The 26,442-nt window shown below is 43.9% G+C and overlaps 1 protein-coding gene across 1 annotated transcript in view; it reads right to left on the reverse strand.

Moving 5' to 3' along the window:
• LOC129714199 (synaptosomal-associated protein 25) overlaps positions 1-5,462 on the reverse strand; it is a 113,530-nt gene extending 108,068 nt beyond the window's left edge. Inside the window, exon 1 of the mRNA XM_055663721.1 lies at positions 5,290-5,462. The gene's annotated coding sequence lies outside the window, so the exon portion shown is untranslated. The remainder of the gene's footprint in view (positions 1-5,289) is intronic.
• Between the last annotated feature and the right edge of the window lie 20,980 nt (positions 5,463-26,442).

Genomic DNA, 26,442 nt, shown 5'->3' on the forward strand with positions numbered 1-26,442 from the left:
GGCAAAAGAATGGCAGATGGTGTTTAACTCAGATTAGTTTAATTTAGCTTATCGTCACGTGTACTGAGGTACAATGAAAAGCTTTTGTTGCATGCTAACCAGTCAGTAGAAAGGCATGATCACAATTGAGTCAATCACAGTGTATAGATTAATGCTAAGGCAATAGTGCACGATAAAGCCCGTACAGTCCAATCAAAGATAGCCGAGGACTATCTTTGACCTGCGCTGTATTGCATTTTGTTAAGTTAAACAGGGTAGGACTTATATGGCGAATGGTCCTGATTTAGGGCATTGCATTGTGTTCAAGAACAGAGAGACCTAGACCTACAGGCGCACAGATCCCTTAAAGTGCTGACGCAGAAGGTGTTTGGCATGCTTGCCATTATTAGTAAGGGCATTGAGTCCATTAGAGGCATCATGTTATAACTGCACAAGCTGTTGGTGAGATCACACTTTGGAGTATTGAAGACAGACACAAAAGGCTGGAGTAACTCTGGGTCGGGCAGCAAAGGAAGAGGTGACATTTCGGGTCAAGAATCTTCTTCAGACAGCTGGCTGCCCAAATAGAAGAAGGATTTTATTAAGCCGAGAAAGATGCAGGAAATATTTACACAAGGAGGTTACCAAAACTAGAGGGCTTGAATTATAAGGCAAGGCTGGATAGAGTAGGACTTCTTTCCCTGGTGTGTAGGAGGTTGATGGGTGACCTGTAGAGGTCTATAAAATCACAAGAGATAAAGATAAAGTGAATAGCCTCAGTCATTTTCCCAGGGTAGGAGAAACGCAGGTAAATGGGACTAGCGTAGTTGGACATCTTGGTTGACGTGGAGGAGTTGGACAGAGGGGTCTTTTCCTGTGCTGTATACAGTAACTTCATGATCCAATCATTCTAACTATATATCCTTTTCCAAATGAACACAAATCTGTTTCTGATATTTTACCAGCAATGCATAACTTGCTGCATAAACAAAACCTCCTCCTCTGTTATCTCTTTAAATCTGTGCTCTCAAACCTCGGCTATTAGGAAACCGTATTTCTTTCCTTATTTCAAACCGTTTATCATTTGGAACGGCCCACTGAGTCATCCCTGAACAACACCACTCCAGAGGCTGACAAATGCCGTTTTGCCAATGCCTTTTGCATTTCATTTCCTGATTGCCGCGTTCAGTTTCTCACCAAAGATATTTGTTTAAGAAGGAACTGCAGACGCTACTTGAAGAAAAAGGGTTTCGGCCCGAAACATTGCCTATTTCCTTTGCTCCATAGATGCTGCTGCACCCGCTGAGTTTCTCCAGCTTTTTTGTGTACCTTCTCACCAAAGATATCTTGGTTCAAGAGTGTTAAGATTCAAGAGTGTGTTAGAGTAAAAATGTACAGGATGGAGCAGCAGATGCTGGTTTATACCGTAGATACAAAATGCTGGAGTAACTCAGCGGGTCGGGCAGCATCTCTGGAGTAAAGGAATAGGTGACGTTTTGGGGTGGGTTGGGATCTGAAGGGTTTCGACCCGAAACATCACCTATTCCTTTTGACCGGAGATGCTACCTGGACCAGCATTTTGTGTCTACCTTCGTGTTTTATAGTCGCGTGTCCTAAAATAGAACAATGAAATTCTTACTTGCAGCAGCACATCATATATGCAAACATAATACTCAGTAATAAACAATAAAAAGAAGTTCAATATATAAAAACAAAAGAAACAATATAGTGATAAGACAAAAACTAGATAAGACAAAAACCTCAGTCTGAAGAAGGGTTTCGGCCCAAAACGTCGCTTATTTTCTTCGCTCCATAGATGCTGCTGCACCCGCTGAGTTTCTCCAGCAATTTTGTGTACCTAAGACAAAAACCTATTTTGCATGTAGCTTGCAACGACTTTTTGAATTAAACTCCAGTTCAAGTAACATGAAGGCGCAATGTTTTGAAAGTGCTTGAGAGTGTTCGATTTGAAATCTTTATTTGATTCCACCGACTGAGTAGCAACCACTGAAGGTGGTAGGTATCTGGAATGAGTTGTGAGAGGAGGTAGTTGAGGTAGATACTATCATAGCATGTAAAATATTTTGGTGGGTGTGTGGAACGAACTGCCGGGGGAGGTAGTTGAGTCAGGTACTATTGCAACTTTTAATAAACATTTAGATAGGTATATGGATAGGTTTAGAGGGATTTGAGCCAAACACAGTCAAGTGGAACTGGTGTAGATGGGGCATGTTGGGCGGGGGCAAGTTGGTCCAAAGGGCCTGTTTCCACACTGTATGACTTTATAATTCAAGATTGTTAAGGGCTTGGACACACTAGTTGCAAGAAACATGTTCCCGATGTTGGGGGAGTCCAGAACCAGGGGCCACAGTTTAAGAATAAGGGGTAAGCCATTTAGAACGGAAACGAGGAAACACTTTTTCTCACAGAGAGTGGTGAGTCTGTGGAATTCTCTGCCTCAGAGGGCGGTGGAGGCCGGTTCTCTGGATGCTTTCAAGAGAGAGCTAGATAGGGCTCTTAAAAATAGCGGAGTCAGGAGATATGGGGAGAAGGCAGGAACGGGGTACTGATTGGGGACGATCAGCCATGATCACATTGAATGGTGGTGCTGGCTCGAAGGGCCGAATGGCCTACTCCTGCACCTATTGTCTATTGTCTATAACTCTATATACTTGGAAAGGGACATGGAGAGGAAAGGTTTGGGGGGAATGTTTAAGAAGGAACTGCAGATGCTGGAAAATAGGTAGACAAATAATGCTGGAGAAACTCAGCGGGTGAGGCAGCATCTATGGAGCGAAGGAAATAGGCAACGTTTCGGGCCAAAACCATTCTTCTTTAGGGGGAAGAAGGCAAACGCAGGCAAAAGGGACTCGCTCAGACGGGGCCTGATTCCACGCTGTATGACTCTACTAAGTCTCTATGCATCTCTCACTGCGTTCCCAGACGCCTATATCACTTTGCATCGATGCAATGGCTGCAAGGACATAGTACTGTGGATGTGAAAGGCGATATATAAATGCAAGTCTTTCCAAATGCTGTCGGGCGCTCCGGAAAGATGTGCCTGGTGGTCAGGCCATCACCATTGGCAATGAGCGATTCAGATGTACTGAGGCCCTGTTCCTGCCATCTTTCTTGGTTGTGGAATCTTGTAGCCAAAGATACTGCTTGTGGCATCCATAAAAATACATCACAGCACCCACCGTCCATTATGTTGTTGCATGCTACAACCCACTTTCAACTCCTGCAATTGTTATAGTTCAAGTTCAAGTTCAAGTGAGTTTATTGTCATGTGTCCCTGTATAGGACAATGAAATTCTTGCTTTGCTTCAGTACAACAGAACATAGTAGGCTGGAGAAACTCAGCGGGTGCAGCAGCATCTATGGAGCGAAGGAAATAGGCAACGTTTCGGGTCGAAACCCTTCTTCAGACAGGTTTCGGCCCGAAACGTTGCCTATTTCCTTCGCTCCATAGATGCTGCTGCACCCGCTGAGTTTCTCCAGCTTTTTTGTGTAACCTTCGATTCTCCAGCATCTGCAGTTCCTTCTTAAACACAGAACATAGTAGGCATTGACTACAAAACACATGAATAAATAAACTGATCAAGTGCAAATAACAGATAATGGGTTATTGATAATCAGAGTTTTGTCCGAGCCACGTTTAATAGCCTGATGGCTGTGGGGAAGTAGTTATTCCTGAACCTGGTTGTTGCAGTCTTCAGGCTCCTGTACCTTCTACCTGAAGGTAACAGGGAGATGAGTGTGTGGCCAGGATGGTGCGTGGGTCTTTGATGATACTGCCAGCCTTTTTGAGGCAGCGACTGCGATAGATCCCCTCGATGGAAGGGAGGTCAGAACCGATGATGGACTGGGCAGTGTTTACTATTGCAGTTGCAATTGAAACTGGGTCGGAACGGTATGTTAGCTTTCATTGCAAAAGGATTTGAGTATAGGAGCAGAGAGGTTCTACTGCAGTTGTACAGGGTCTTGGTGAGACCACACCTGGAGTATTGCGTACAGTTTTGGTCTCCAAAATCTGAGGAAGGACATTATTGCCATAGAGGGAGTGCAGAGACGGTTCACCAGACTGATTCCTGGGATGTCAGGACTGTCTTATGAAGAAAGACTGGATAGACTTGGTTTATACTCTCTAGAATTTAGAAGATTGAGAGGGGATCTTATAGAAACTTACAAAATTCTTAAGGGGTTGGACAGGCTAGATGCAGGAAGATTGTTCCCGATGTTAGGGAAGTCCAGGACAAGGGGTCACAGCTTAAGGATAAGGGGGAAATCCTTTAAAACCGAGATGAGAAGAACTTTTTTCACACAGAGAGCGGTGAATCTCTGGAACTCTCTGCCACAGAGGGTAGTCGAGGCCAGTTCATTGGCTATATTTAAGAGGGAGTTAGATGTGGCCCTTGTGGCTAAGGGGATCAGGGGGTATGGAGAGAAGGCAGGTACGGGATACTGAGTTGGATGATCAGCCATGATCATATTGAATGGCGGTGCAGGCTCGAAGGGCCGAATGGCCTACTCCTGCACCTAATTTCTATGTTTCTATGATACTGCCAGCCTTTTTGAGGCAGCGACTGCGATAGATCCTCTCGATGGAAGGAAGGTCAGAGCCGATGATGGACTGGGCAGTGTTTACTATTGCAGTTGCAATTGAAACTGGGTCGGAACATGCAACAATATAACACCACCCACCCGTTAGAATGAATGAGTTACAGAGAGGGCGACTGGCTGCACAGTCAGTGCAGCATCTGTAGGTCTCTGGATGTGGGACTCGGTAGCGTCTGTATCAACAAATCGTTTCTTCGGCGTTATCCCACCTATCAATCTGGCCCTAAGGAAATCATCCGTCCTCATTAGTAAAGCACGCCAGTGGGTTAATTTATTCCATTTATTCTTCTAAAGTCCCTGACTCAGTCCGCATCGGGGGCGTCCGCAACTCGTTCTCCCTTAAAATGACAAGTCAATGAATCCTCCCACACACACACACACACACACACTGACTGTCCGCCACACTTCCAACCCCGTCACAAAGATCGACCGGTCCCCTGCTTCAATCCGATTAATATTCCATGAGCATTTTAACTTTTAGCCGCACTCTATACATTGCAAACGTCACCGTGCTATCCCCTCTGCACCTTTCTTTACAACACAAACACGCCCAAAATGTTCGGCATTCCTTGCTATTAAATCGCTGCAGTTGAATCAAACGCTTGCAACCATTAACAATGTGTGTATTCTTCGCTTATAGAAGGAGTTAGCAATGTTAGAGTTGCAGAATATTTCAAATGGGCGACTAACCTTATGCCTTGCTCGGCTACTGCAAACTCATAGCTGCTGCTGCTGCTGCTGCAGACGAGAATTAATATCCTGCGACACTCCCCGACTCTACCATTCCCTGCTGCCTACATTAAACAGTCTTATTCCACTCGAGGGGAATGGGCGGCTGTGACACTCACACTCACACTGACATTGACTCACACTCACTCACACTACCACTACCACACTCCCACTCCCACTGACTCACCCTCACTCACACTCACTGACACTCCCACTCACACTGACACACACTACCACACTGACTCACCCTCACTCTCACACTCCCATTCCAACTCCCACTCCCACTCACACTCACTCTCACACTCCCACTCACACTCCCAATCACACTTACACTCACACTCACTGACTCCCACTCACACTGACACTGACATTGACTCGCCCTCACTGACACTCTCACACACCCACTCACACTCACACTCACACTGACTCACACTCACTCACATTCTCCCACTCCCACTCCCACACTCACACTCACACTCACATTCTCATGCTCACACTCGCACTCACACTCACACTGACTCTCTTTCACTCACATTCTCCCACTCACACTCACACACACACCCACACTCACACTCACTCCCCCTCTGTGCAACGCTAGCTGACTATTTCACAGCCTTTTCGGTCGTCTTGCTTGGTGGGTGATGGATTTCAGCACCATTGATAACACAGAGAATGATGGGCCGAACGGTCTTTTATTTTGATGGGTAGCATGTTGTAAACCTGAAATTAAAAAGCAGAGAACACTGGAATTAGTCAGCGGGTCAGGCAGCAACTGCCGGAGAAGAGTAATTAGAAACAAGGAACTGCAGATGCTGGTGTACGAAAAAAGAGACAAAGTGCTGGAGTAACTCAGCGGGTCAGGCAGCATCAGTGGAGAACATGGATATTTAGCGTTTTGGGTCGGGACACTTTTTCAGACTGATTGAAAGAATTCTTGCCGGCCTTTCAAGAAATAATTCTGCTATTCCTCTTTATAAAACTAATGAACCTTTGCTCTTTTAAGTGTCGGATGGAACTGCAGATGCTGGTTTACACCAAAGATAGACACAACATGCTGGAGTAACTCAGCGGGTCAAGCAGCATCTCTGGAGAGAAGGAATGGGTGACATTTCGGGTTCTTCTTCTTGGTCCTCCAATATATGCCAAATGGAATTTAAACTGGAGGTGGTGGTGGTAGGATTTAAGCCAGGAAGGGTTATTGGGAAGAAAGAGCTACCTTCAATTTAGTTGCATCTGGTTGGGTAACTATGGAAGATTATTCCATGCTATAATTGTGCGGGGGAAGAAAGAATTGCTGTACACATCTGTCTTTGTAGCTGGGACCACAAATTGGATCGAATGCCCTCGTCTGCTCCTAATTGGTTTGGGTTTGGTGTAGGTCTTGTAATCTATGTCGAGCTGACCATTTAACATTTTGTAAAAACAGTGAGCTTCACGTCTGTCTTGGAGAGGGTTCCACCCCAGAACGTGCAAACTCCACACCTACAGCATCCGAAGTCTGCAACGAACATGGGACTCTGGCACTGTAAGGCAGTGACTATGCCGCCCTTCTAACACCATCTGTTGTTATGCAAGTCTACAAATGATGAAGTATTCCACCCATCTGTTTGTGGGTCAAAGACCCAGCTAGTTGGGAGTACGTGCCTTCTCTATGACATATCAGCTTAAAATGCTGGAATAATTGCAGGGTTTCCGGCGACATTTCATGAGATATTTCCACATGAGCACATGGAAAATCTAGTCTGCTCATCATGCATTACCGATGAGCTACAATCCAGTTCTTTATTGCATGAATCAGACCGGATGAAAGGGAAGATCTCCTTTGAATGGCTATTACTGACAACTAAAGTATAAAGTACACACAGAATACGAGTAAGTTTCCAATCTATATTTCCACGTGGAGTAGATTTGGCTTAGTTTAGTCTAGAGATATAGCGCAGAAATAGGCCCTTCTGTCAACCGAGTCCACACCAACCAGCGATCCCAGTACACTAACACAACCCTACACACTAGGGACAATTTACAATTTTTTACCATAAAGGTCTGTCCTATTGTGGCAACCTAATTGGCGAGTTTAGGAGAGTTTGAAAAAATGTCATGTTGAAGACCTCCTTCGACTATGTTGAAGACCTCCTTCGACTATGTTGAAGACTAGCTTCAACTAGCTTCGGGAAAATTGGACACCGAATAGTGGAGAGTGAAGACAACCTCCTTCGACTACGATGAAGACTATCTACGACTATCTAAGACTAGCTTCGACTACCTTCGATTACCTACGACTAACATGCCAACCTACTAGGACCTACTTCGACTAAACCTACGAGTAAAAATAAAATCGATTTTTTTCCATGGCGACCTTTTTTTACTCGCGGGCATTTTTCAACATGTTGAAAAATACGCTACGACCTAGCTGAGGCCTCGAGTACGCGGAGACCACTCTCGAGCATGAAGGAGAGTTGCAAAGACTTCCTAGGACCTCGTGTCGACCATGCTGCGAGTATGAGTCGAGGGGAAACTCTCCAGAACTCGCAGGTTAGGTCTCCGCAGTGGGACAGCCCCTTTAAGGGCCTGTCCCACTGCGGGGACCTAATTGGCGAGTTTAGAAGAGTTTGCCCTCGACTCATACTCGAAGGAGGTCTTCAACATATTCGTAGGAGGTTCGACCGTGACACTTTTTCATAAGGCTCTTCTACACTCTCAAATTAGGTCCCTCGCAGTGGGACAGCCCTTTAGTAGTTCATCTTCCTGCATCAGTCAAGTTGGCGAACATCCAGTGACAAAGAGTGAGATAGAATCACAAAATCTTATAGCACAGCAATCTTCTCTGGATGCTTTCAAGAGAGAGCTAGATAGGGCTCTTAAAAATAACGCAGTCAGAGGATATGGGGAGAAGGCAGGAACGGGCTACTGATTGGGGATGATCAGCCATGATCACGTTGAATGGCTCGAAGGGCCGAATGGCCTACTCCTGCACCTATTGTCTATTATCTATTGTCTATAGTCCATTTGACTCAGAGCTCTTTGGAAGAACTAGTCCCAATCCCCTACTCATCCCCCTAAGCCTTTGCATATTTCACTTTCAACTCTGTGTCCCTTTCCTTTTTGGAAGTTATTATCAAATCTATTTCCACTACCAGGGCAGCACGGTGGCGCGCCGGAGACCTAGGTTGGATCCTGACTACAGGTGTACGTACTCCCCGTGACCTGCGTGGGTTTTCTCCAGGTGCTCCGCTTTCCTCCCACACTCCAAAGACATACAGGTTTGTCTGAAGAAGGGTTTCGTCCCGAAACGTTGCCTATTTCCTTCGCTCCATAGATGCTGCTGCACCCGCTGAGTTTCTCCAGCATTTTTGTGTAACCTTCGATTCTCCAGCATCTGCAGTTCCTTCTTAAACACAGGTTTGTAGATTAATTGACTTTGGTAAAATTGTAAATTGGCCCCAGTGTGTGGGATAGTGCCAGTGTGCGGTGATCAAAGGTCGGCACGGACAGAGGGCCGAAGGGCCTGTTTCTGAGCTGTATCTCTAAACTGTCTCTAAATACCCTCACGAGCAGCACATTCCAGATCATCAGCCATGATCACATTGAATGGCCTACTCCTGCACCTATTGTCTATTGTCTATTGTCTATTGTCAATATGTATCAATACTCTGGAGAATCAAGCAGTGGAATGTCCAAAGTATTCCCATCATGAATGTACAGTACTTTGCAATTAGCAAGGGAGATGAAAATCCATTGTTACAAGCTGGCTTCATCCCCAACACAGTTTCATACTATTATTTCCTGGAAGGTTTCCAAAAAAATGGCCCGTTCACCATATTAATTCTGAGTAGCATGGTTTCGTAAACAACGATAAATTAACCTCACAGATAATCCAAAGGATTCTGTTGCACTGTCTGACAATTCCTTCATTAAATATTTCTCCCTGCTGCCTCGGTCTGCAGAGGCCTCAAACAATAAAGCGCATGGAAGATTTTAGATTTAATTTCAATATGTGTTGAGTTATTGGATCTGACACATAGTGGTTGCAGTGAGCTCTGATGTTGGCACCCTCAACATCAGCTTAGGTTATTACTCATGGCTATCTCTTACACACTGATTATCCCTTGCCTTACATCGCCCGGCGTGGCCTTAACCGCCGCGGGACTTGCCATCACCCGCCGGGAGCTCTAACATCAAGACCCGGAGCAGGGCTTTACATCGCCCCGCGCATCCTTAACGGCCACGGGACTTACCATCGCCCGCCGGGGGCTTTAACATCGGGAGAAGAATAAAGTACAGGGAAGAGACAAGACTTTGCTTTACATCACAGTGAGGAGGTGTTTGGAGATTCATTGTGATGGATGTCTGTGTGAATTGTGTTAATTGTGTGTCTTGGTTTTTTTTCTTGTTCGTATGACTGCAGAAATGAAATTTCGTTTGAACTTAGGTTCAAATGACAATGAACGGTATTGCATTGTATTGTATTGTATTGTATAAACCTAAACTTGTCTTGGTCAAGCTTTCTTCCAGGATCTAGGAAGACCCTGCTTCTGTATTGTCGCTGTGCTTTACCAGAATGGTTGCAATGGTTCAAAGGGGGGCTCACCAACAACAGATTCTCAAAAGTGACTATAGATGGGCAATGACTGTTGGCCTTGGGAGGGGGCTGGCAGACTGAAGACCTAGACAGATGAAAGCACCGAATGATGTAAATCGATGGAAGAAATAGAGGTACAAGTGGCTTATAGGATATGAGAAATTTGCAAGCATAGCGAGGCCTCTTCATAACGTACCATTCAAAGATCAGGAGGAAGATGGTTCAATAAGGAATGGCAGATACTGGAATCTTTCGTAGACTGATTCCTGGGATGTCAGGACTTTCATATGAAGAAAGACTGGATAGACTCGGCTTGTACTCGCTAGAATTTAGAAGATTGAGGGGGGATCTTATAGAAACTTACAAAATTCTTAAGGGGTTGGACAGGCTAGATGCAGGAAGATTGTCCCCGATGTTGGGGAAGTCCAGGACAAGGGGTCACACAGTTTAAGGATAAGGGGGAAATCTTTTAGGACCGAGATGAGAAAAACATTTTTCACACAGAGGGTGGTGAATCTCTGGAATTCTCTGCCACAGAAGGTAGTTGAGGCCACAGTTCATTGGCTATCTTTAAGAGGGAGTTAGATGTGGCCCTTGTGGCTAAAGGGATCAGGCGGTATGGAGAGAAGGCAGGGATGGGATACTGAGTTGGATGATCAGCCATGATCATATTGAATGGCGGTGCAGGCTCGAAGGGCCAAATGGCCTACACCTGCACCTATTTTCTATGTTTCTATGTTTAATACAAAGTGCTGGAGTAATTCAGCGGGCCAGGCAGCATCTTTGGAGGACAGCGTTTTGGGTCGGGACCCTTCTTCAGAGTCTTGATGTTTCAGGTCAGAAGCCTTCTTCCGACTCTAAGTTAAATTATTTCTGCTCACACTAACTGCCGGGGCTTGATATTAAAATAAAATGGTTGGTGGATGAGCCACATCCATTTGCTGCAGTATATAACAAGGAAACGGAGGCAATTTCAATGTTACCAAAAGATGATGAAAACGTTTTAGGAATCCAAACACTTTCGGCATAACAAAATAATCAGTAAATCAACTTACCATCAAGCCGTGGGAAATTGATTCAATTGGGCTTTCTGGAAATGGGTTCATTATCTTATGAGCTGCAGTTAGGCTGTAAGGGAACAGATAAATCCAATGATTTAAAATGATTAGAATGATGGGAAGCAATATCCTACAAAGCAATGTCGCAGCAAGTATCATTGTTTTAATTGATATATACTCTGCTACAGTTAATAGCTCTGATGTGGTCCTCCTATTAATGAAACATAAGTGATAATATTTTCTGAGCCATCATTTTTTTTCTGCATTGAGCATTAAATAATAATCTGCCCTCTGCTGGCTCAGGACAAGGTCATGTCTTAAAAATAGATTACCATTTGAACTGGAGTTTTACTGTTATTATGAACTCAACTCTTCCAAGACACAGTGAGATATTGCATCAGATCCAAAAGTATTGATCATATTGAAGTTGCATGTAAATTCCTAACCGACGTTGATTTGGGTTAAAAACACAAACCAATCTGCTGGAGCAATTCAGTAGCTAAAGCTGTGTCTGTGAAGGTAAAGGACTTGTTAATGTCACCTATTCCTTTTCTTCAGAGATGCAGAGAGGGAGTACAGAGAAGGTTCACCAGACTGATTCCTGGGATGTCAGGACTTTCATATGAAGAAAGAATGGATAGACTCGGCTTGTACTCGCTAGAATTTAGAAGATTGAGGGGGGAACTTACAAAATTCTTAAGGGGTTGGACAGGCTAGATGCAGGAAGATTGTTCCCGATGTTGGGGAAGTCCAGAACAAGGGGTCACAGTTTAAGGATAAGGGGGAAATCTTTTAGGACCGAGATGAGGGAAACATTTTTCACACAGAGAGTGGTGAATCTGTGGAATTCTCTGCCACAGAAGGTAGTTGAGGTCACAGTTCATTGGCTATATTTAAGAGGGAGTTAGATGTGGCCCTTGTGGCTAAAGGGATCAGGGGGTATGGAGAGAAGGCAGGTACAGGATACTGAGTTGGATGATCAGCCATGATCATATTGAATGGCTCGACGGGCTGAATGGCCTACACCTGCACATATTTTCTATGTTTCTATGTTTCTATGCTGTCTGACCCGTTGAGTAACTCCAACTTTTTGTGTCAATCTAAACAAGATTAAAAGTTGGTCCCAGTGGCGATGAAGAAATGCTGATATTTATCACAGATGGGAAATTAGGGGACTTTGAGGAACTTAAGAAGCCATCAACACACAGGGGAGATGGGTTGTGGTTGTGGTGGAGTGTTTACATTTGTCACAGGCAAAATAACCTGGACAATAGAGCAGAAATATACAGTCTGGATTAATCTGGATGACAAAGTAGTGTGACACAAAAAGCTGCAGTAACTCAGGCGGGCCAGACGGCATCGCTGGAGAAAAGAAATAGGCGAATTTTCGGGTCGAGACCCTTCTTCAGACAAAGTCCTTTATTTACTGTGTTGAAAATCAGAAAAAAAACTGCAGATATTGGAGACGTGGAATAAAAGAATAAAATGTCAGAAACACACAGTAGGTCTGGCAGTATCTGTCGAAATTCTGAAGAAGGGTCTCGACCCGAAACATCGCCTATTCCTTCTCTCCACAGATACTGCCTCACCCGTTGAGTTTCCCCAGCATTTTTGTCCACCTTCGATTTTTTCAGCATCTGCAGTTCTTTCTTGAACAGTTAATGTTTAATGTCTGTGAGCCTTCAACAGAAATTGGGTTTACAATGATGGGAAGAGGTAGAACTATCACATGAACATGGAATTTCGGTACACCATGATCAATATGATAATAAACATATCTGAATCTGGATCCTAAAAGGACTCAAAATACTGGAGTAACTCAGCAGGTCAAGCAGCATCTCCAGAGAACATGGATAAATGATGTTTCGGGTCAGGACCTTTCTTCAGTCTTATGACCAGACTGTCTTATGAAGAAAGACTGGATAGACTTGGTTTATACTCTCTAGAATTTAGGAGATTGAGAGGGGATCTTATAGAAACTTACAAAATTCTTAACGGGTTGGACAGGCTAGATGCAGGAAGATTGTTCCCGATGTTAGGGAAGTCCAGGACAAGGGGTCACAGCTTAAAGATAAGGGGGAAATCCTTTAAAACCGAGATGAGAAGAACTTTTTTCACACAGAGAGTGGTGAATCTCTGGAACTCTGCCACAGAGGGTAGTTGAGGCCAGTTCATTGGCTATATTTAAGAGGGAGTTAGATGTGGCCCTTGTGGCTAAGGGGATCAGGGGGTATGGAGAGAAGGCAGGTACGGGATACTGAGTTGGATGATCAGCCATGATCATATTGAATGGCGGTGCAGTCTCGAAGGGCCGAATGGCCTACTCCTGCACCTAATTTCTATGTTTCTATGTTTCAGACTTTCCCAAATCGAAATGTCACCTATCCCTGTTCAGTTTAGTTTAGTTTAGAGCAGTGGTTCCCAACCTTTTTTTGGCCATGCCCCACCTAACCACCTCTAAAATCCTGATGCCCCCCCCCCATGTGGTGATATATAATTCTTATCATTTAAAAAGTGAACTCCGTTTCAGCTGAAGAAGCTTAAAACGCCAATACCTTGGTTTAAACAAGCTTCAAAAGAACATGGCATCCATGAAAAAGAAAAATGAAATAAACAAAACAGAGTTCATGTTCTGAGCAAGAAATTACTAAAAAATTGTTAAAAAAAAGAAAAAAACATTAGGTGGTATTAAAATAATAATAATAATGATAATATGATCATAAAAGAGTATTCACAGGTAATAAAGAGAGAGAAAATTTCGATATTAGAATATTGAAATATTTGTGGATTGTCATACGAAAAATCGAAAATTTGGACCCAGACCTCCTCAGTCGCGCTCAATTGCCCCCCCTTAAAAATCAAATTGCCCCCCTTAAAAATCAAATTGCCCCCCTGTGGGGCGTACGCCCCACGTTGGGAACCACTGGTTTAGAGATACAGCGCGGAAACAGGCCCTTTCAGCCAACCGGGTCCGCGCCGACCAGCGATCCCCGCACATTAACACTATCCTATACCCAGTAGGGACAATGTTTACATTTACCAAGGCAAATAACCTACAAACCTGTATGTCTTTGGAGTGTGGGAAGAAACCGAAGACCTCGGAGAAAACCCATGAAGAACATGGAGACAATGTATAAACTCCGTGTAGACAGCACCCGTAGTCAGGATCGAACCCGGGTCTCCGGAGCGGCATTCGCTGTAAGACAGCGACTCTACCGCTGCGCCACCGTGGCTGCCACTCCAGAGATGCTGCCTGACCCCATGAATTACTTTGTATCTCTGAATCGGAGTCATTTGGCTCATGTAGAAGGGATGACTAAGGGCAAATTACACGAACTTCACAGTCTCAGTGAAACTAATTACCGAAATCCAGACCACAAGGTTAAGAAAACAAATGTAGGGAGTTAATTTATGAATAAAACTTATAAATTGAAAAGTCAGTTCCACATACACTGCCAAATTAGCGTAATTTATTTTATGACCTTATTTAATTATTTACAACAATTCTTGGAGGTTTTAAATGGCCGTGAATATCAGAGACATTAATAAACTTGTCAATAACATAATCTCCCAGACTTTGATGAAGCTGGAGTCCCAGCAGCACAATGTCCAAGGCTTAGGTACTGAGAAGGATCTGCAGATGCTGGTTTGTGCCTAAGATGGACACAAAGTGCTGGAGTAGCTCAGCGGGTCAGGCAACATCTCTGGAGAAAAAAGTGAGTCAATGTTTCAGGTCAGTCTGAAGAAGGCTCCTGACCTATCCATGATCGCCAGAGAAGTTGCCTGATCCACTGTGTTACTCCAGCACTTTGTGTCTATCAATCTCTAAGGCCTACCTGCCGTTGAAGCCTCACTAAATTTTCCTGCATGCATCGGGAGCAAGCTCACCTCCCTGCATCTGACCCAGATAAGTGTGGGCGAGATATTCATGCCTGGTAAATTCACAAGGTGGCCCAGATCAACACAAAGGAGCGGCACGGTGGCGCAGCGGTAGAGTTGCTGCCTGACAGGTTGAATAAGTTAGGTCTTTATTCTCTGGAGCGCAGAAGGTTAAGGGGGGACTTGATAGAGGTCTTTAAAATGATGAGAGGGATAGACAGAGTTGATGTGGACAAGCTTTTCCCTTTGAGAATAGGGAAGATTCAAACAAGAGGACATGACTTCAGAATTAAGGGAAAGAAGTTTTGGGGTAATATGAGAGGGAACTTCTTTACTCAGAGAGTGGTAGCGGTGTGGAATGAGCTTTCAGTGGAAGTGGTGGAGGCAGGTTCATTGGTATCATTTAAAAATAAATTGGATAGGCATATGGATGAGAAGGGAATGGAGGGTTATGGTATGAGTGCAGGCAGGTGGGACTAAGGGGAAAAAAATTTGTTCGGCACGGACTTGTAGAGCCGAGATGGCCTGTTTCCGTGCTGTAATTGTTATAAGGTTATATGGTTATGGACAGTGCATGAGACCCGGGTTCGATCCTGGCTACGGGTGCTGTCTGTACAGAGTTTGTACGTTCTCCCCGTGACCCTGTGGGTTTTCTCCAGGTGTCCCGGTTTCCTCCTACACTCCAAAAACGTACAGGTTTGTAGGTTAATTGGCTTCGGCAAAAAATTGTAAATTGTCCCTTGTGTGTAAAAAGTTGCTCGGCACGGACTTGTAGGGCCGAGATGGCCTGTTTCCGTGCTGTATTGTTATATGTTATATGTTATATGTATGTTGGATGATCACTGGTCCGTGTGAGCTCTGTGGGCCGAAGAGCCTGTTTCCGCATTGTATCTCTAAACGAACCTAAACAAAACTAGTTTTGCCCAATTGGCAAATATGATCAATGATCCCCTTTCGCGAATCTTCATTGACTCTTAATTAAAAAAAATAGGTCTCCAATATTTATGAAGCCTCCTTTGAGCACTTTCAAAGGTGTTGGGAAATAATAGACAATATATACAAACTGATGCCAATGTAAACAAACGAGGTGCAGAGCACACAATCAGCTCCCACTGCTCCTTCTGCTCTTTGCTATTAATAGTTCAGCAACTATTGTACAATATTCCAACACTGTTGCAGAGGCAAAATATATTTGTGGAGCTCTCAAGAGATTATTTTACTCCAATCTTTTATTAGGAAGCGGCATAGCACAGCTTATGTAAAAGCAATAGAGGTGGTTTGATTGTTGTTTTCCATGTGGCTAGAACAATGAGTCAGGTTATTAATTACTCTTCGCTCCAAAATAGTGCTGTGGGATTTTTTTTGTCTATCTAGTAGAGCAGATAGGGCCTCGGTTTAATGTCCCAACTAAAACACGGCACCTCTGATTGTGTAGCACTTTCTCAGTACTCACCCACAATATTTAATATGTAAAAGAATATGCGATTCTGTTCCATTCTGTTTGTAGTTTGTTTTTTTGCACAAAGTCCGCGAGCATTGCCACTTTTCATTTCACTGCACATCTCGTATGTGTGTATGTGACGAATAAACTTGACTTGACTTGACTTGATTTGGCCCATCAAGTCTTTCCCACCATTCAATCATGGCTGATCTATCTCTCTCCCTCCTAGCCCCATTATCCTGCCTTCTCCCCATTACACCTTACACCAGTACTTATCAAGAATCTATCTATCTCCGCCTTAAATTGCTATTTATGTATCAAGTCAAGTCAAGTCAAGTTTATTTGTCACATACACATACGAGATGTGCAGTGAAATGAAAGTGGCAATGCTCGCGGACTTTTGTGCAAAAGACAAACAACAAAACAACCAAACAAATTATAAACACAATCAAAACATGGCTATAAATATGTATGGCTATAAATGATGGCTAAGATGGCTATATATTTATGCTTTTATGGATAAAACACCACTCCAGAGTCCAGAGGTACCAGCACTTGCAGTTCCTCATGTCTACAAATAGCATATCATTATTTGATTTATACAAGGTAGACACAAAATGCTGGAGAAACTCAGCGGGTGAGGCAGCATCTATGGAGAGAAGGAATTGGCGACGTTTCGGGTTGAGATACACGGAAGGATAATGGGTGGTCTTATAGAGGTGTATAACATCATGAAAAGAGTAGATTGAGAGTCTCTTGCCCAGAGTAGGGGAACTGAGGACCAGAAGACAAAGTTTTAATGTGATGGGGAAAAGATTTAATAGGAATCCGAGGGGTAACTTTTTCACACAAAGGGTCGTGGGTGTATGGAACGAGCTGCCAGAGGAGGTAGTTGAGGCTGGGACTATCGCAACATTTAAGAAACAATTAGACAGGTACATGGATAGGACAGGTTTAGAGGGCAGATGCAGGCAGGTGGGACTAGTGTAGCTGGGACATGTTGGCTGGTGTGGGTAAGTTGGGCCGAAGGGCCTGTTTCCACGCTGTATCACTCTATGGCTAAGCATGCGAGGGAGAATCTCTATCAAGGAGTCTCACAGACTTAAGGGCCCGTCCCACTTTCCCGAGTTATTCACGAATTCCCCCGAGCTTTCAATCTCGCAGAATGCTCGTAACAATTCTGTAGGAGTCTGTGGATATATCATAGCGGCTCGTTATGCAGCTGTAGCTACTCGGGGCATCAGGCAAGTCGGGACGTTTTTTCGGCCTGATGAAAAATGTCCATAAGTAAAAACATAGCCCCGAGTTTGTTTTGATAAAACATTTCATGGAGTCTGGAGTCAGTATTGACTGCGGCTCAGTGGCTTGCCACAAGGGTCAATGTTTATTGCCTGCGCCTGGTGTATAAATGAGGTAGAGGAGTCAAAACTGTCCAGGCTTTGAATCGTAATTTTATCACTGCACTCTGCATGTAATGATTCTCAAATAAATCATCTCTTCACATCCTCGTCCCTGCATAGAATTCTATAAGTTGTGATTTTTTTTAATTTGGTGTTTTAAAACCTCCTTTTATTAAAATGAAAAGTTTGATTGATTTACATTTAACCAGCAGTCACGATAAATGTGGTTCCCTGGAACCAGACGAATCTGTAGCAAGAACTGTAACAAGAAGTGGTGCACTGTATTTTTATTGGCCAGAAAGGCACAGAGATGGTCTGTTCGATTAGGGTATTAGTTTAAGCAAATAATGTAACAGGGATTCAGTACACACTGCGACATGGGGATTATGAGATATTGCTGACACAGGTTGATCAGCACAATTTACTCGACAGCCTGCTGCTGGGAGTGAAGGATATTGAACATTTGTCTGCTAATCCAACAACGCGCTTTCCTGAGCACATCCTGCATTGAGGATGTTGAGCTTCATTCCAACTAGGTGTCCCAACTGGCTGAATGAATTCCTTGAGGTGTCCTGGCAAAACTTCCCTCCTCTAAGCAGCTCCCATCTACCCCACACCCAGTCAAATAGGTTCTGTTGCCTTGATATTTCTATTTCTACCTAATAATGCATTCAAAAATATCGGTAACAATCAGGGGACTGGAGACACAAGGAACTGCAGATTCATTTTAGTTTAGAGATACACTACAGCATGAAAACAGGCCCTTCTGCCCACTGAATCTAAGCCGACCAGCGATCACCCGTACACTAGTTCGATGCTACACACTAGGGACAACTTTACAGAAGAAAATTAGCCTACACCCCCACGTCTTTGGAATGTGGGAGGAAACTGGAGAAACCCCATTGTGGTCACAGGGAGAACTGTGTAGATAGTACCTGTAGTCGGTATTGAACTGGTAGTCTCTGGCGCTGTCGGGCAGCAAATCTACCGCTGCGTCACTGTGGCACCTCCAAAGATGCTGGAATCTACCCCTTTCCCGGGGATACGTCCGTGCCCAAGTGTGGTTAGATAGGGAATACCCTGAGGGAGTTTCGGGACGACTGGGCTCCGCAGGGTGTTGAATGTATCCTCAATAAGGATTGTATCATAGTTGTATAGTAGTTTATTATGGATACCGACGTTAGGGAAGTCCAGGACAAGGGGTCACAGCTTAAGGATAAGGGGGAAATCCTTTAAAACCGAGATGAGAAGAACTTTTTTCACACAGAGTGGTGAGTGGTGAATCTCTGGAACTCTCTGCCACAGAGGGTAGTTGAGGCCAGTTCATTGGCTATATTTAAGAGGGAGTTAGATGTGGCCCTTGTGGCTAAGGGGATTAGGGGGTATGGAGAGAAGGCAGGTACGGGATACTGAGTTGGATGATCAGCCATGATCATATTGAATGGCGGTGCAGGCTCGAAGGGCCGAATGGCCTTCTCCTGCACCTAATTTCTATGTTTCTATGTTTCTATACATGTTTGTATTGTATTATGGTGGTGGGTTCTGGCTTGTTTTATTGTAGTGTAAATATTATTTTTAATAATAGAATCAATTTTGTTGTAATTTAAAAAAAAATTAACTTAAAAAAAAATAAAAAAAAATGCTGGAATCTGCCCCTTTCCCGGGGATACGTCCGTGCCCAAGTGTGGTTAGATAGGGAATACCCTGAGGGAGTTCCGGGACCGCTGGGCTCCGCAGGGTGTTGAATGTATCCTCAATAAGGATTGTATCATAGTTGGACAGTAGGTGATTATGGATATATGTTTGTATTGTATTATGATGGTGGGTTCTGGCTTGTTTTATTGTAGTGTCAATGTTATTTTTTAATGATTGAATACATTTTTTGGGGGGAAAAAAGAAGAAAAAAAGATGCTGGAATCTTGAGCAAAACACAAAGAGTGGAGGAGCTCAGAGGATCAGGCAGCATCTGTGGCGGGGAAAAAGGACGGGTATGTATGGCCTCACCAACATCTTACATAACAGCAACATGACCTCCAAACATCTACACTTAATAATCTGACTGATTAATTTATACAGCTTCCTGGGAACCTGTAATTATCTATAGACCTTCCTGAGAACATGTCATAGAAACATAGAAACATAGAAATTAGGTGCAGGAGTAGGCCATTCGGCCCTTCGAGCCTGCACCGCCATTCAATATGATCATGGCTGATCATCCAACTCAGTATCCCATCCCTGCCTTCTCTCCATACCCCCTGATCCCTCTAGCCACAAGGGCCACATCTAACTCCCTCTTAAATATAGCCAATGAACTGGCCTCAACTACCTTCTGTGGCAGAGAATTCCACAGATTCACCACTCTCTGTGTAAAAAAATGATTTTCTCATCTCGGTCCTAAAAGACTTCCCTCTTATACTTAAACTGTGACCCCCCTAGTTCTGGACTTCCCCAACATCGGGAATAATCTTCCTGCATCTAGCCTGTCCAACCCCTTAAGAATTTTGAAAGTTTCTATAAGATCCCCCCTCAATCTTCTAAATTCTAGCGTGTACAAGCCAAGTCTATCCAGTCTTTCTTCATATGAAAGTCCTGACATCCCACGAATCAGTCTGGTGAACCTTCTCTGTACTCCCTCTCTGGCAAGAATGTCTTTTCTCAGATTAGGAGACCAAAACTGTACGCAATACTCCAGGTGTGGTCTCACCAAGACCCTGTACAACTGCAGTGGAACCGCCCTGCTCTGATACTCAAATCCTTTTGCTATTTTTGCATTGTCCCAATGAGTGTCAGTATTTGTGGTACTCCTGAGGTCAGGTCATCATTTACATTACATCCTTAAGAATATGTTAACATCTATATAGCCTCTCTGGGCTGTATAGATAACAAGTCTATATAACATGTCAGTATTTTTAGTGTCAATGAGACCGCATCAATACTTATACAGCTTTCTGGGAACTGTCAACAACATACTGTTCTTGAAATTTTATCGGCCTCTGCAGTGTTTCTGGGAACAAATTAATATGTATAAAATTCTGACAAGTTGACAAAAAGGCTGCACTAATATTAACTTGTTTGCGGGAACAAATAATGGGAAACAAATCAGCAGATGCAAGAAATATGGAGGAAAAATCTGAAAATGAAAAATACTCAGCAGGTCAAGCAGCCTCTGTGGAAAGAGAAATTTGAGTTAATGTTTCAGTTTCAGTTTCATGACCTCAGTGGTGGCAAGGTGGAGCAGTGGTAAAACTGCTGCCTTACAACGCCAGAGACCTGGGTTCAATACTAACTACGGGCGCTGTCTGTACAGAGTCTGTGGAATTCTCTGCCTCAGAGGGCGGTGGAGGCGGGTTCTCTGGATGCTTTCAAGAGAGAGCTAGATAGGGCTCTTAAAGATAGCGGAGTCAGGGGATATGGGGAGAAGGCAGGAACGGGGTACTGATTGGGGATGATCAGCCATGATCACATTGAATGGCGGTGCTGGCTCGAAGGGCCAAATGGCCTACTCCTGCACCTATTGTCTATTGTCTATTGTCTATATAACTCAATAGGTTCTCCATGTGACCACGTGGGTTTTCTCCAGGGGCTCCAGCTTCCTCACATATCTCAACGATGTGCGGGTTTGTAGGTTAATTGGATTTTGTAAATAGTAAATTGTTCCTGGTGTGTAGGATAGTGTTAGTGTATGGGATGATTGCTGGTTGGCGTGGACTCGGTGGGCCAAAGGGCCTGTTTCTGCGCTGTATCTCTAAACTAAATTAAACCTTCCTTCACAACTGGGATTATTTAGAAGCAGACATCCCGTCTAAACTGTTTAAGAAGGAACTGCAGATGCTGGAAGATTGAAGGTAGACAAAAATGCTGGAGAAACTCAGTGGGTGCAGCAGCATCTATGGAGCGAAGGAATTAGGCGACGTTTCGGGCCGAAACTCCCGTCTAAACTTATTGTCATATGCAGGGAACTGGGTCTCCGTTCGTCCCTATGTGTTTGGGTCCTTCGCTACTTCCACAGTGGTAGACCTCAAACAGCACTTGCTCTGCACTGACCATCATTCTCTTTAAGGCCACACACAGCTCCAATGCCATCTTTAAATTCACCATTCTTAGAAGAATAACAGGCAGTGAGCATGCGTTAAGGTATGATCAATAATCTGATTGAATGGTGCCAGAAAAACAATCTTGATTTTCATGTTAAACAGCTGATTGTTAAGTTCAGGAAGGGAAGGCTAAATGCCCCTGTCCCACTTAGGAAACCTGAACGTAAAAACCTCTGGAGACTTTGCGCCCCACACAAGGTTTCCGTGCTTTTCCCGGAGGTTGCAGGTGGTTGCCGGAGGTTGCAGGTAGTGGAAGCAGGTAGGGAGACTGACAAAAACCTCCGGGAACCGCACGGAAACTTTGGGTGGGGCGCAAAGTCTCCAGAGGTTTCCGTTCAGGTTCCCTAAGTGGGACAGGGGCATAAGGGTCCACCAACGTGTCTTCATTGGCAGTATGGTTTGGTTAGAAAGTCAACAAGTTCCTGGGCATGCACATCTCTGAAGATCTGTCCTGGGCCCAACACGCTGATTACATGGGCATGTCACCATGGCTTTGTTCAGGTATGTATATACGTGGTATGAATCTTAACATGTATCTGGATAAATGATACCAAATATTTACTGTTCTTGGTGGCCTGTGCAAAAATTGATGTGCGTGCAGTGGCTTTGAACAAGTATTTTTAGAAACAGAGAGCAAGTACTGACATGTTTGTAGAGAGGATGTACAGATGTTAATGTGCACAAAGGGACACTGTGCAAATACAATACCACTTAAAATTCTTGCAACTGTGTCCGTTTCTGCACAGTATCCCTGGAAACATTTTCAAGTTCTCTTGACTTGATCTTGAAGCACAATGCTGTGATAATAATGTCCAAACAAAAACATCTTCATTCTCGGTGGTTGTGCTGCTGCCATTGCTTAGTTTAGTTTAATTTAGAGATACAATGTGGATACAGGCCATTCAGCCCACCATCCTGGCCACACACTCATCTCCCCGCTACCTTCAGGTAGAAACATAGAAACATAGAAAATAGGTGCAGGAGTAGGCCATTCGGCCCTTCGAGCCTGCACCGCCATTCAATATGATCATGGCTGATCATCCAACTCAGTATCCCGTACCTGCCTTCTCTCCATACCCCCTGATCCCTTTAGCCACAAGGGCCACATCTAACTCCCTCTTAAATATAGCCAATGAACTGTGGCCTCAACTACCTTCTGTGGCAGAGAATTCCACAGATTCACCACTCTCTGTGTGAAAAATGTTTTTCTCATCTCGGTCTTAAAGGATTTCCCCCTTATCCTTAAACTGTGACCCCTTGTTCTGGACTTCCCCAACATTGGGGATAGAAAGTACAGGAGCATGAATACTGCAACAAGCAGGTTCAGGAATAGCTACTTCCCCACAGCCATCAGGCTATTAAACTTGGCTCGGACAAAACTCTGAACATTAATAGCCTATTATCTGTTTAATTGCACTTTATAAGTTTATTTATTCATGTGTGTATATATGTATATAATGGTATATGGACACACTGATCTGTTCTGTATTCATGCCTGTTATATTCTGTTGTGCTGAAGCAAAGCAAGAATGTCATTGTCCTATCTGGGACACATAACAATAAACTCTCTTGAATCTTGAAGCCCACGCTGCCCAGCGATCCCCGCACACTAATGGTATCCTACACACACTAGGGTTAATTTACATTTGTACCAAGCCAATGAACCTACAACCACATGCATTTTTGGAATGTGGGAGGTAACCGGTGCATTCTCCACGCAGGTCATGGGGAGAACGTACAAACTCCGTACAGACAGCACCCGTAGTCAGGATCGAACCCGGGTCTCTGGAGCTGTGAGGCTGCAACTCTACCACTGCACCACCTGTAATACCAGTCTGTTTTGCACAGTCTGCAAAATGGCATCTCTGCTTAACATATAACATATATAACATATAACAATTACAGCACGGAAACAGGCCATCTCGGCCCTACAAGTCCGTGCCGAACAAAATTTTTTTTTTCCCCTTAGTCCCACCTGCCTGTACTCATACCATAACCCTCCATTCCCTTCTCATCCATATGCCTATCCAATTTATTTTTAAATGATACCAATGAACCTGCCTCCACCACTTCCACTGGAAGCTCATTCCACACCGCTACCACTCTCTGAGTAAAGAAGTTCCCCCTCATATTACCCCTGCTTGTGGACTAAAACCACAAAAAAGAACAACGGTCCAGAGATTCACAATGAGTTGACGGGAGAAAATAACATTATTGCCAGCACTAGAGAATTCAAAGGAGATTAATTCAATTAGGAAGAAATTATAATGAAAAATTAGAATACAGCATTTACAACAAAATATTTTTCACAAACATGCTCCAGATTTGTTGCCAGCATCTTCATCTGCCAAAGATAGACACAAAAGCTGGAGTAACTCAGCGGGCCAGGCAGCATCTCTGGAGAGAAGGAATGGGTGATGTACCCTTCTTCAGATGTCTTGACCCGAAACGTCACTCCAGAGATGCTGCCTGTCCCGCTGAGTTACTCCACCTTTTTGTGTCAATCTTCGGTGCAAACCAGCATCTGCAGTTCCTTCGTACACGCTTCATCTGCCACCCAAGGACATTTGGAGAGGAAAGACAGGGTCACAGTTATTACAAACTCAGGTTGTTGTGGACAGTTTTGATGCATTAGCTGTCAGACGATGATTCACAGCTTGCAAAGAAGTCGGACAGCAGGGTATTAGATTGAGAGCATGATGTGCCTGGGAGAAGGCTTCCAAAACGTCAGCCGCTGGCATTGAAATGATGATTTGAAGAACCCCATCACAGAAAGATGTATGTCTGCTAAATAGCAGAACTGCAGTTTCTCTGAAAATATGCTGCAGATGGTAAGCATGATTTCAGAGTGTAAAAATGTTTATTTATTTGCAACACTAATCGACGGAATTGTGTGAATGTCAGGTAGGATGTCAGGAGAACAAAGAAAAACCTTTGTTTTTGCTCATACATGCCGACTCGCAGCAGTGAAGAAAGCGAATGTATGTTGGCTTTCATAGCAAAGGGATTTGAGTATAGGAGCAGGGAGGTTCTACTGCAGTTGTACAGGGTCTTGGTGAGACCACACCTGGAGTATTGCGTACAGTTTTGGTCTCCAAATCTGAGGAAGGACATTATTGCCATAGAGGGAGTGCAGAGAAGGTTCACCAGACTGATTCCTGGGATGTCAGGACTGTCTTATGAAGAAAGACTTGGTTTATACTCTCTAGAATTTAGGAGATTGAGAGGTGATCTTATAGAAACTTACAAAATTCTTAAGGGGTTGGACTGGCTAGATGCAGGAAGATTGTTCCCGATGTTGGAAGTCCACAAGGGCTTACAGCTTAAGGATAAGGGGGAGATCCTTTAAAACCGAGATGAGAAAACCTTTTTTCACACAGAGAGTGGTGAATCTGTGGAATTCTCTGCCACAGAGGGTAGTTGAGGCCAGTTCGTTGGCTATATTTAAGAGGGAGTTGGATGTGGCCCTTGTGCCTAAAGGGGATCAGGGGGTATGGAGAGAAGGCAGGTACAGGATACTGAGTTGGATGATCAGCCATGTTCATATTGAATGGCGGTGCAGGCTCGAAGGGCCGAATGGCCTACTCCTGCACCTAATTTCTATGTTTCTATGTTTCTATGACTCCTGATACATTAAAAAAAATATCGAGGGCACATCACCATTATGAATTAGGCCATTCGGCCCATCATGTAAACTCTGCCATTCCATCATGACTAAAATAGCCCCTTTCTAAGAAAATATGAGAACTGTTGAAAAAGATTGAATAAAATGTTGAATAAAATGTTAAATAAAATGTTGAAACATATAAGATTGTTAAGGGTTTGGACACGCTAGAGGCAGGAAACATGTTCCCGGTGTTGTGGGAGTCCAGAGCCAGGGACCAGAGTAACAGTAAACTGTAACAGTGCAGAGACTGGATTTATATTTTCCTCTTCAAACTCTTCCAGTAGATTAATGAAATCATTCACATCTTCAACTACTTCAGTCTTTGCAGGAAGTTCTTCTGCAACAAAAGAATCCTCAATTTATAAAATATATTAACACAGTGGGAAAACTAGAATTGTTCTCCAGAGGCCTTCTCTACTGAAGCTATTCAAAATGATGAGCTTTTAGCCTATCTATTCTTTTAAGAATAAGGAGTAAGGCATTTAGAGTGGAGATGAGGATTTTTTTTTTCTCACAGAGAGTGGTGAGTCTGTGGAATTCTCTGCCTCAGAGGGCGGTGGAGGCCGGTTCTCTGGATGCTTTCAAGATAGGGATCATAAAAATAGCGGAGTCTGGGGAAATGGGGAGAAGGCAGGAATGGGTACTGATCGGGGATGGTCAGCCATGATCACATTGAATGGCGGTGCTGGCTCGAAGGGCTGAATGGCCTACTCCTGCACCTATTGTCTATTGTCCATTGTCTTTTACTCCATACTTCAAAATCTGCGATGGAACATGGAAAAGGCGAATGTAGATTCTTCTTATAGTTCCCAGTCGTCTTAAGCCTTGACATTGTTAAGTAAGAAATGCAAAGCACAGTTATGTTAACAAAAATGTCTGCCATTTCCTCATCTCCTGTGGCCTGCAACAATCTGCAAGTAATGTCCAGAATATCAGTTTTCCAGAAACAAGTAGCAGTGCATAGATATTAAATACTTTAATACATTTAAATACCTG

This window comes from Leucoraja erinacea, chromosome 38 (assembly GCF_028641065.1).
Source record: "Leucoraja erinacea ecotype New England chromosome 38, Leri_hhj_1, whole genome shotgun sequence".
Lineage (NCBI taxonomy): Eukaryota > Metazoa > Chordata > Chondrichthyes > Rajiformes > Rajidae > Leucoraja > Leucoraja erinaceus.